Genomic DNA, 12,500 nt, shown 5'->3' on the forward strand with positions numbered 1-12,500 from the left:
CAGCTTCTCTGTGCCCAATGCCTTCGTGAATATGTCAGCTACCTGATCCTCTGTGCTGACATAAACTAGATCAATAAGACCTAGTAAAACCCTCTCTCGCACATAGTGATAATGCACCTCAATGTGCTTTGTTCTAGCATGATAGACTGGGTTATTTGCCAAGTGTATACTACTCATGTTGTCACAATAAATGACAACTGGCCCATCTGTAGACTGATGCATATCATAAAGTAGCTTATGCAACCAAGCTACCTCACATGCAGCCATTGCTGCACCCCTGTACTCAGCCTCTGTGCTCGACAAGGCAACTGTAGGCTGTTTCTTGCTGCTCCAAGTGACTGCAGCACTCCCAAAAGAGAATACATATCCACTGGTAGATCGTCTATCAGAAATACTACCAGCCCAATCAGCATCAGTGTATCCATGCAACTGTATCTGAACCCCAGTCTCATAAAATAGTCCATACTGCAATGTGGACTTCACATACCTAAGTATGCGTCTAGCCGCATCCAAATGTGGTTTCCTTGGAGCCTGCATAAACTGACTTACCAATCCAACAGCATAGCTCAAATCTGGCCTGGTAATAGTCATATAAATCAAACTTCCTACTATGCGTCTGTACATAGTAGGGTCTTCTAGAAGCTCACCTGCATCTGTGCTCAGCTTCACATTTTGCTCCAAAGGAACTGAAATAGGCTTACAGCCTGTCATCCCATATTTGGACAGCATGTCCAATCCATACTGCCTCTGCAAGAGCTGTATCCCACTTGGTGATCTAATCACCTCAATGCCCAAGAAATAACGCAGCTCTCCCAAATCCTTCATCTCAAACTTCTGCTTCAATAGCATTTTCACATGAAGGATATCTTCATCACTGTCACCTGTCATAATCAAATCATCAACATAAATGACAAGCAGCATAATACCTTTCTCTGTTTTTCTCACATAAAGTGAGAAATCTGCCTTGGAAATCTGAAAGCCAATAGTGACAAGATACTGTCCTATCTTGTCAGACCATGCTCTAGGTGCTTGCTTCAAGCCATACAAGGCTTTCTTCAACCTGCAAACAAACTCAGGATGAACAGCATGCACATAACCTGGTGGCTGCTCCATATAGACCTCTTCTTGCAAATCACCATGCAAGAAGGCATTCTTTACATCCATCTGATGTAAAGACCATCCCTTTGATGCAGCCATAGCAATGACTGCTCTTACGGTTGCCATCCTTGCAACCGGACTAAATGTTTCTTCATAGTCAATGCCATATGTTTGTGCATACCCCTTGACTACTAATCTTGCCTTGTATCTGTTCACAGAACCATCTGCATTGTGCTTCACCTTATAAACCCACTTACAGCCAATTGCATTCTTACCTTTAGGCAAAGGTACTAACTCCCATGTAGCATTTGCTTCCAAGGCATCCATTTCTTCATCCATGGCTTTCTCCCATTTTTCTTTTCCCATGGCTTGCTCAAAAGAAGTGGGTTCTGGTTCCTGTATCACCTTCACCATATATGCATAGTGAGTGGCTGTAAATCCATCATATTTCAGCCTATCCACAGGATACCTAGTTCTCGTAGACCTGCGCAAAGTAGGTTCACTCCCAGGTGCTCTCAAAACATCCCTAGTCTTCCTTACTCCAGGTGTAACAATAGAAGGAATACCCAACTCATCATCAATGCTGTGTTCTGAGCCACTGGATTCACCATCCACATAAGAGTGACCTGCATTCACATCAAACATGGGCTGATCAACCTTCTCTTTTCCTTTTCGTGATACCTGCATACCACTATCTGCATTACTTTGAGAAGATTCTCTTGATCTCAATCTGCCTGTCCATGGCGAAGAATGTGAACCAATACTAGAGGACGCTCCAGGTCCACTAATATTTTGTGACTGCTGGTGTGAATTTTGTGCAGCATTACCATTTTGTGCATCTACATCATCAATCACATTTACTGGTTTATACCAGCTACTCATCTCATCAAAAACAACATCTCTGCTCACTGTAAACTTACGAGTAGAAGGGTTATAGCATCTATACCCTTTTTGCTGCAGAGAGTAACCAATAAAGATGCACTTCTCAGCTTTTGGATCCAACTTGGATCTCAACTCATCTGGCACATGTACATAGGCAATGCAACCAAAAATTTTCAAGTGAGAAATATCTGGTTTCCTACCAGTATACCTCTCCTCTGGAGTCATCCCATGTATTGCTGCAGTGGGAGTCCTGTTCATTATATAGACTGCTGTAGCAACTGCTTCAGCCCAATAAAAATCTGGCAAGTCTTTTTCATTGAGCATGGCACGAGATACCTCTCCAATATGCCTGTTTTTCCTTTCTGCAATTCCATTTTGTTGTGGGGTATAACTGCATGAATATTGCTGCTTTATGCCATGCTCCTGCAAGAACTTTGCAAACTCATTTGAGAGGTACTCTCCCCCTCCATCTGACCTTAGGCATTTTATTTGCAGACCTGTTTCTTTTTCAGCCATAGCTTTAAGGGTTTTGAAATGCCCAAACACTTCACTTTTCTTTTTCATAAAATACACCCAAACTTTTCTGCTATAGTCATCAATAAACGTGACAAAATAATGACAGCCTCCAAGAGATGCAGCTTTCGTAGTCCACACATCAGAGTGGATTAATTCCAATGGCTTCTTACTCTCTTGAACATGTCTAGGAAATGGTTTCCTTGCATGTTTTCCAAACTGACAGGCTTCACATACCTTATGCATTTCTGCAACCTTGAATTTTGGCAAACCTGCAACAATATTTTGGGCCTGCATTGATTTAAGTCGCTGTACATTAACATGACCAATGCGTTTATGCCAGATATCAATATCTGCAACTACACCGGTCCCATGTGCAAACATTGCTGCACTCAATTCAGACATGTCTGCATCCAGTGTAAACATTCTGCCCTTCTTCTTTCCTTTTGCTATCAAGCGACCTTTACTTTTCATATCCTCAACAAAGCATCCATGAGGATTAAATCTGACCTGCAAGCCCTGCTCAACCATTTGACCGACAGAAACCAGATTCTTGGTGATATTCGGGACATGAAATACATCGGACAAGTATTTCTTTTTTCCATCCTGCATAGACAATGGAATTTTTCCAATCTGCACAATAGGATGTGCAGTATCATCACCAGTCTCCACAAATCCTGGTTTTTCCATTTCCCTTGCATCCTCCATCCATTCTGCATGACCTGTCATGTGGTTTGATGCACCTGAGTCAACATACCATACATCATTTCTTTCTTTTGCACTTGTCACAGAATTGTTCATGTGCTGCACCATGAACAAATGCTCATTTCTGTCATCACCCTGTCTGCTAGAAGATGCATAATTCCCTTGTTGCAGTTTTCCATTCATGATGTCATTCTGCTTTTTATAGCAGTCTTTAGCCATATGACCCATTTTACCACAATAGTAGCATTCAACATTACTGTTTGCATTTTGGCCTCTTTGCCATCCACCACGACCTCTTTGGCTCCCCCTGCCTCTAGAGTTACCACGTCCTCCTCCATAGGACTGGTTTTCTTGAGTTTGCTGCATACTCTGATTTCTACCACGGCCTCCAAATCGGCCTCCTCTACCTCTGCCTCTACCTCTTCCAGCATTTGAGTAGAAGACAGCTTCTTTTGAAGTTCCTCCTGAAGAAGATGCACCACCATTTCTCTGCTCCTCAGAAATTAGAAGAGCAATCAACTCCTCAAAATCAGGAAATCTTTCACGAACTGAAATGGATGTCCGAAACTGTGCATAATCCTTTCCTAGACCATTCAAGGTCACGGAAACTAAATCATCATCTTCCACTGGCGACCCAATGGAAGCAAGTGCATCTGCAATCTTTTTCACCTTCATGTGGTAGTCGTTGATGCTCATACTTTCTCTCTGCACATTATGCAACTCTTGCTTGAGCTGCATTTTCCTGGCTTGCGTATTTGTGCTATACATTTTTGACAAAGTATCCCATGCCTCCTTTGGCGTACTTGCATCCTGAATATGCACAATCATAGAGTCCGAAATACTGATAGACAGCCAGTACATAACTTTCCTGGCTCTCTCATGCCATGCTTTGAATGCCTGCATTTGCTGTTGATTGGGAACATCAGGAAGAATTGGTTCTTCTTCATTTCCTGCAACAAATTCCCAATATCCTTTTCCCATAAGGAAATTCGTCATTCTAAACTTCCATGCCTGGAAGTTGTTCTTGTCAAGCTTTTCAGTGACAATCTGTGAAAGAGAATCAGACGCCATTACAGAATACTGCAAGAAATTCTGTCACTGCAAAAACACAGCTTCACCCTCACAAGGGCAAATCTGCAAAACTGGCGAGAGTGGTATTTGACCACACAGTCACTTCCTAGTGACGATTTTGCATCAACAGGCAACAGGGATGATTCTGTAACTCCCAATGTCTCTGCACACAAGCATAGGATGCAATCTCTATGGTAACTTTTCACCGACCTGTAGAACGGTGGTCGCACAGCATAAACAGGGCCTTTTCCTAAGTGCGTCCCGGTCGGATGCGGAACGGTGCGAACTGGTCCACCGCTCGACGCGGGGCGCTGGTCAGCGTGGGCCGGTGCGGCGGGACAAGAGCGGGCTTTAGATGGCTCGCCAATGCCGTCGCGCCGGCCGAGGAACGAAGCGTGCGCCACTCGTGGCGGGCTCTGCACCTGCACGCTCGGGACGCTGGCGCTCTGGGCTTTCCATCCGACCCGTCTTGAAACACGGACCAACGAGTCTAACATGTACGCGAGCCGGTGGGTGGCAAACCCACGGAGGCGCAAGGAACCTGACAGGTGGGATCCCCTTCACGGGGTGCACCATCGACCGACCATGATCTTCTGTGAAAGGTTTGAGTGGGAGCGTACCTGCTGGGACCCGAAAGATGGTGAACTATGCCTGAGCAGGGCGAAGCCAGAGGAAACTCTGGTGGAGGCTCGTAGCGATACTGACGTGCAAATCGTTCCTCAGACTTGGGTATAGGGGCGAAAGACTAATCGAACCATCTAGTAGCTGGTTCCCTCCGAAGTTTCCCTCAGGATAGCTGGAGCTCCTCGCAGTTTTATCAGGTAAAGCGAATGATTAGAGGCATCGGGGGTGAAACACCCTCGACCTATTCTCAAACTTTAAATAGGTAAGCGGCCGGGGTTGCTCTGTTGAACCCCGACGCGGAATGCGAGCTCCAAGTGCGCCATATTTGGTAAGCAGAACTGGCGATGCGGGATGAACCGAAAGCCAGGTTACGGTGCCGAACTGCGCGCTAACCTAGATCCCACAAAGGGTGTTGATTGATTAAGACAGCAGGACGGTGGTCATGCAAGTCGAAATCCGCCAAGGAGTGTGTAACAACTCACCTGCCGAATCAACTAGTCCCGAAAATGGATGGCGCTGAAGCGCCTGACCGATACCCGGCCATCAGGGCGGGTGCGAGGCCCCGATGAGTAGGAGGGCGTGGGGGTCGTGGCGAAGCTCCGGGCGCGAGCCCGAGTGAAACCGCCCCCAGTGCAGATCTTAGTGGTAGTAGCAAAAATTCAAATGAGAACTTTGAAGACCGAAGTGGAGAAAGGTTCCATGTGAACAGCAATTGGACATGGGTTAGTCGGTCCTAAGAGATGGGGCAGTCCTGTGTCAAGGGCGCAATGCGCGCCGCTCATCGAAAGGGAATCGGGTTAATATTCCCGAACCGGGACGTGGCGGTGGACGGCAACGTGACCGAATCCGGAGAGGCCGGCGGGGGCCCCGGGAAGAGTTCTCTTTTCTTTTTAACAGCCCCGCCCACCCTGAAATCGGATCACCCGGAGATAGGGTCCAGCGGCTGGTAAAGCACCGCACGTCTCGCGGTGTCCGGTGCGCCCCCGGCGGCCCGTGAAAATCTGGAGGAGCGAATGCCGATCACGCCCGGTCATACTCATAACCTCCCGCCCACGTCATGGTGTCATTGGAGGGGGGGGGGAGAAGGGGGGAGGGTGGGGGGGCCGAATTTTGAAGGGGGGCGAATTTTTGAGGGGGGGGAAGGGGTGGGGTGGGGTGGTGTGTGATCAGGGGGGGGAAAATTTTGGAGGGGGGGAGGGGTGGTGTGTGTTGGGGGGGGGGGGGGGGGCGAATTTTTGAGGGGGGGGAGGGAGGGGTGGTGTGGTGTGGTGCGTGTTGAGGGGGGGAAGGGGTGGGTGTGTGTGTTAAGGGGACGGGAGCACGTCGGGTCGTCTCAACCTGAGACAATGCACTCCTGCAATTTCCGGCTGTGCTACCTGCAGAGATCTGCTCCCAAAACAGAAAATGAAAGCAACACTGCTCCTCTTACCAGAACACCGCGAGCTTGGCTTGCTTTCTTGAGCTCCTTACCACGAACAAGGCTCTGATACCATGTCAAGATTGTGGGAGAGAAGGAAGGAGTCTCACTTGTAGCTTTCTTGCTTGCACAATAGGGGAAGACACACAAGGGTGGAGGCTGAAAACAGTTTTCCTCTTCTTAGTTGTGTAAGCCAAAAGAACTATTGTACAAAGAAATAGAAGAACCCTCTATATGGGTCTCAAACCAAACTCAACTAACTAAGGTGGCATACTAACTGAACCACGAACTAGAGTAGATAAGGATAGCTATCATGTGGCTATTATTCATGGGCGGTGTACCAACCGCATCTGCAACTGACAAGTCGGTGACATAAATACACAATGGTCACCCTGGCGTATCACGAGTGGAGCTCGATATCTCAACACCCCCCCCCAACACACACCACCCCACACCACCCCTCCCCCCCCCCAAAAATTCGTCCCCCCCCCTCAACACACACCACCCCACCCCTCCCCCCCCCAAAAATTCCACCGCCCCCCACCCCTCCCCCCCTCAACACACACCACACCACACCACCCCTCCCCCCCCCCCTCAACCCACAACACACCACACCACACCACCCCTCTCCCCCCCCCCGTCAACACACACCACCGCACCCCTCCCCCCCCCAAAATTCGCCCCCCCCAACACACACCACCCCACCCCCCCTAAAAAATTCGGCCCCCCTCCCCTAAACACACACCATACCACACCACCCCTACCCCCCCCAAAAATTCGCCCCCCCTCAACACACACCACCCCACCCCTCCCCCCCCCTCAACACACACCACACCACACCACCCCTCCCCCCCCAACACACACCACCCCACACCACCCCTCCCTCCCCCCAAAAATTTGCCCCCCCCCTCGACACACACCACCCCACCCCTCCCCCCCCTCAACACACACCACACCACCCCTCCCCCCCCTCAAAAATTCCACCGCCCCCCACCCCCCCTCAACACACCACACCACACCACCCCTCCCCCCCCTCAGAAATTCGGCCCCCCCCCTCAACACACACCACACCACACACCCCTCCCCCACCCCCTCCAAAATTCGGCCCGCCCCCCAACACACACCAACCCACACCACCCCTCCCCCCCCAAAAATTTGCCCCCCCCTCAACACACACCACACCACACCACCCCTCCCCCCCCAAAAATTCGCCCCCCCCTCTCAACGCACACAACCCCACCACTCCCCCACCCCTCAACACACACCACACCACACACCCCCTCCCCCCCCTCACAAAATTCCACCGCCCCCCATCCCCCCCTCAACACACCACACCACACCACACCACCCCTCCCCCCCTCAAAAATTCGGCCCCCCCCCTCAACACACACCACACCACCCCTCCCCCCCCTCAAAATTTCCACCGCCCCCCCCTCAACACACACCACACGAAACCACCCCTCCCCCCCCTCCAAAATTCGGCCCCCCCCCCTCAACACAAACCACCCCACACCTCCCCCCCCTTCAAAAATTCGGCCCTCCCCGCCCGCCCCTCAACACACACCACACCACACCACCCCTCCCCCCCTCTCCAAAATTCGCCCCCCCGTCAACACACACCACCCCACCTCACCCCCCTCCCCTTAACACACACACCCACCAACCGTGATGCCCCCCCCAACACACACCACACCATGTCGCCACGCCCCCCTCCCCCCCCCCCCGCCCCATGAAATGAGATGACGCGATGTGCTCCCCTCCCCTTAACACACACACCCACCCCTCCCCCCCCTTAACACACACCACACCACACCACCCCTCCCCCCCCTCAAAAATTCGCCCCCCCCCCCCCCCCCTCAACACACACCACACCACACCACCCCTCCCCCCCTCCAAATTTTGCCCCCCCCCCCAAAAATTGGCCCCCCCCCCTCAACACACACCACACCACACCACCCCTCCCCCCCCCCCCAAACACACACCACCCCACACCACCCCTCTCCCCCCCCAAAAAATTACCCCCCCCCGCCCCTTAGCACACACCACCCCACCCCCCCCCCCAACACACACTACACCACTTCTCCCCCCCTCAAAAATTCCCCCCCCCCCAACACACACCACACCACCCCTCTCCCCCCCCCCCTCAAAAATCCCCCCCCCCTCAACACACACCACACCACACCACCCCTCCCCCCCTCCAAAATTTTCCCCCCCCCAAAAATTCCCCCCCCCCCCCTCAACACACACCACACCACACCACCCCTCCCCCCCCTCCAAAATTCCCCCCCCCCCCGCCTCAACACACACCACCCCACACCACCCCTCCCCCCCCCCAAAAAATCCCCCCCCCTCAACACACACCACCCCACCCCCCCCCCTCAACACACACCACACCACACCACACCACACCACCCCTCCCCTTCCCCCCCTCCAAATTTCGCCCCCCCCTCAACACACACCACCCCACCCCTCCCCCCCCCCAAAAAATTCGCCCCCCCTCCAAATTTTGCCCCTTCCCCCCTCAACACACACCACACCACACCACCCCTCCCCCCCCTCCAAAATTCGCCCCCCCCTCAACACACACCACCCCTCCCCCCCCCCCTCAACACACACCACCCCACCCCCCCCCCAACACACACCACACCACCCCCCACCCCCCTTCAAAAATTCCCCCCCACCCCCTCAACACACACCACACCACCCCTCCCCCCCCTCCAAATTTCCCCCCCCCCCCTCAACACACACCACACCACACCACCCCTCCCCCCCCCTCCAAAATTCGCCCCCCCCCCCTCAACACACACCACCCCACCCCCCCCCCCGCCTCAACACACACCACACCACCCCTCCCCCCCCCTCAACACACACCACACCACACCACCCCTCCCCTTCCCCCCTCTAAATTTCGCCCCCCCCTCAACACACACCACCCCACCCCTCCCCCCCCAAAAATTCGCCCCCCCTCCAAATTTTGCCCCTTCCCCCCCCCCAAAAATTCGCCCCCCCCTCAACACACACCACACCACACCGCCCATCCCCCCTCTAAAATTCCCCCCCCCCCCCTCAACACACACCACCCCACACCACCCCTCCCCCCCCCCAAAAATTCCCTCCCCCCCAACACACACCACCCCACCCCCCCCCCCCCCAACACACACCACACCACCCCTCACCCCCCCTTCAAAAATCCCCCCCCCCCCTCAACACACACCACACCAGAGCACAGCACCCCTCCCCTTCCCCCCCTCCAAATTTCGCCCCCCCCTCAACACACACCACCCCACCCCTCCCCCCCCCACCCCCAAAAAATTTGCCCCCACCCAACACACACCACCCCACCCCCCCCCAAAAAATTCGGCCCCCCCCTCAACACAAACCACACCACAGCACCCCTCCCCCCCTCCAAAATTCCCCCCCCCCCCCGCCCCCAACACACACCACCCCTCCCCCCCCCCAAAAATTTGTCCCCCCCCCTCAATACACACCTCCCCACCCTTCCCCCCCCCCCCCCGTCAACACACACCACACCACACCACCCCTCCCCCCCCCCTCAGAAATTCCACCGCCCCCCACCTCCCCCCCCTCAACACAGCACACCACACCACACCACCCCTCCCCCCCCCCCTCAACACACCACACCACCCTCCCCCCCCCCGCCCCCAACACACACCATCCCTCCCCCCCCCAAAAAATTCGCCCCCCCCCCTCAATACACACCTCCCCACCCTCCCCCCTCCCCCCTCAACACACACCACACCACACCACACCACCCCTCCCCCCCCCCTCAGAAATTCCGCCGCCCCCCACCTCCCCCCCCTCAATACACCACACCACACCACACCACCCCTCCCCCGCCCCCTCATAAATTCGGCCCCCCCCTCAACACACCACACCACCCTCCCCCCCCCAAAAAATTCGCCCACCCCCCCCTCAACACACACCACCCCACCCCTCCCCCCCCTCAAAAATTCAGCCCCCCCTCCAAAATTCGCCCCCCCCTTAACACACACTCCTCCCCCCCCCCCCCCCAAAAAAAATCGCCCCCCCCCTCCCCCAACACACACCACCCCACCCCCCCCCAAAAAAATCCCCCCCCCTCAACACACACCACGCCACACCACCCCTCCCCCCCCCTCCAAAATTCGCCCTCCCCCCCAACACACACCACCCCTCCCCCCCCCCCAAAAATTCGCCCCCCCCCCCTCAAAACACACCTCCCCACCCTCCCCCCCCCTCAACACACACCACACCACACCACCCCTCCCCCCCTCTCCAAAATTCGCCCCCCCCCCCCCTCATCACACACCACCCCACCCCACCCCCCTCCCCTTAACACACACACCCACCACCGCGATGCCCCCCCCCAACACACACCACACCATGTCGCGATGCCCCCCTCCCCCCCCGTCCCATGACATGACACGACCCGACGTGCTCCCGTCCCCTTAACACACACACCCACCCCTTCCCCCCCTCAACACGCACCACACCACACCACCCCTCCCTCCCCCCCCTCAAAAATTCGCCCCCCCCCCCCCCCCAACACACACCACCCCTCCCCCCCTCCAAAATTTTCCCCCCCCTGATCACACACCACCCCACCCCACCCCTTCCCCCCCCTCAAAAATTCGCCCCCCTTCAAAATTCGGCCCCCCCACCCTCCCCCCTTCTCCCCCCCCCCTCCAATGACACCATGACGTGGGCGGGCGGTTATGAGTATGACCGGGCGTGATCGGCATTCGCTCCTCCAGATTTTCACGGGCCGCTGGGGGCGCACCGGACACCGCGAGACGTGCGGTGCTTTACCAGCCGCTGGACCCTATCTCCGGGTGATCCGATTTCAGGGTGGGCGGGGCTGTTAAAAAGAAAAGAGAACTCTTCCCGGGGCCCCCGCCGGCCTCTCCGGATTCGGTCACGTTGCCGTCCACCGCCACGTCCCGGTTCGGGAATATTAACCCGATTCCCTTTCGATGAGCGGCGCGCATTGCGCCCTTGACACAGGACTGCCCCATCTCTTAGGACCGACTAACCCATGTCCAATTGCTGTTCACATGGAACCTTTCTCCACTTCGGTCTTCAAAGTTCTCATTTGAATTTTTGCTACTACCACTAAGATCTGCACTGGGGGCGGTTTCACTCGGGCTCGCGCCCGGAGCTTCGCCACGACCCCCACGCCCTCCTACTCATCGGGGCCTCGCACCCGCCCTGATGGCCGGGTATCGGTCAGGCGCTTCAGCGCCATCCATTTTCGGGACTAGTTGATTCGGCAGGTGAGTTGTTACACACTCCTTGGCGGATTTCGACTTGCATGACCACCGTCCTGCTGTCTTAATCAATCAACACCCTTTGTGGGATCTAGGTTAGCGCGCAGTTTGGCACCGTAACCTGGCTTTCGGTTCATCCCGCATCGCCAGTTCTGCTTACCAAATATGGCGCACTTGGAGCTCGCATTCCGCGCCGGGGTTCAACAGAGCAACCCCGGCCGCTTACCTATTTAAAGTTTGAGAATAGGTCGAGGGTGTTTCACCCCCGATGCCTCTAATCATTCGCTTTACCTGATAAAACTGCGAGGAGCTCCAGCTATCCTGAGGGAAACTTCGGAGGGAACCAGCTACTAGATGGTTCGATTAGTCTTTCGCCCCTATACCCAAGTCTGAGGAACGATTTGCACGTCAGTATCGCTACGAGCCTCCACCAGAGTTTCCTCTGGCTTCGCCCTGCTCAGGCATAGTTCACCATCTTTCGGGTCCCAGCAGGTACGCTCCCACTCAAACCTTTCACAGAAGATCATGGTCGGTCGATGGTGCACCCCGTGAAGGGGATCCCACCTGTCAGGTTCCTTGCGCCTCCGTGGGTTTGCCACCCACCGGCTCGCGTACATGTTAGACTCGTTGGTCCGTGTTTCAAGACGGGTCGGATGGAAAGCCCAGAGCGCCAGCGTCCCGAGCGTGCAGGTGCAGAGCCCGCCACGAGTGGCGCACGCTTCGTTCCTCGGCCGGCGCGACGGCATTGGCGAGCCATCTAAAGCCCGCTCTTGTCCCGCCGCACCGGCCCACGCTGACCAGCGCCCCGCGTCGAGCGGTGGACCAGTTCGCACCGTTCCGCATCCGACCGGGACGCACCCGCGGCCTCCATTCGCTTCCCTCCCAGCAATTTCAAGCACTTTTTAACTCTCTTTTCAAAGTCC

At 55.2% G+C, this 12,500-nt stretch overlaps 2 pseudogenes; one reads left to right on the plus strand and one right to left on the minus strand.

Moving 5' to 3' along the window:
* The first annotated feature begins 4,749 nt into the window (after positions 1–4,749).
* LOC148012926 (25S ribosomal RNA) lies at positions 4,750–5,956 on the plus strand (annotated as a pseudogene).
* A 5,041-nt stretch (positions 5,957–10,997) lies between these two features.
* Positions 10,998–12,500, minus strand: part of LOC148012927 (25S ribosomal RNA) — a 1,874-nt pseudogene continuing 371 nt past the window's right edge.

This window comes from Lygodium microphyllum, chromosome 27 (assembly GCF_053477565.2).
Source record: "Lygodium microphyllum isolate KBCC chromosome 27, Lygodium_microphyllum_v1.1.10, whole genome shotgun sequence".
Lineage (NCBI taxonomy): Eukaryota > Viridiplantae > Streptophyta > Polypodiopsida > Schizaeales > Lygodiaceae > Lygodium > Lygodium microphyllum.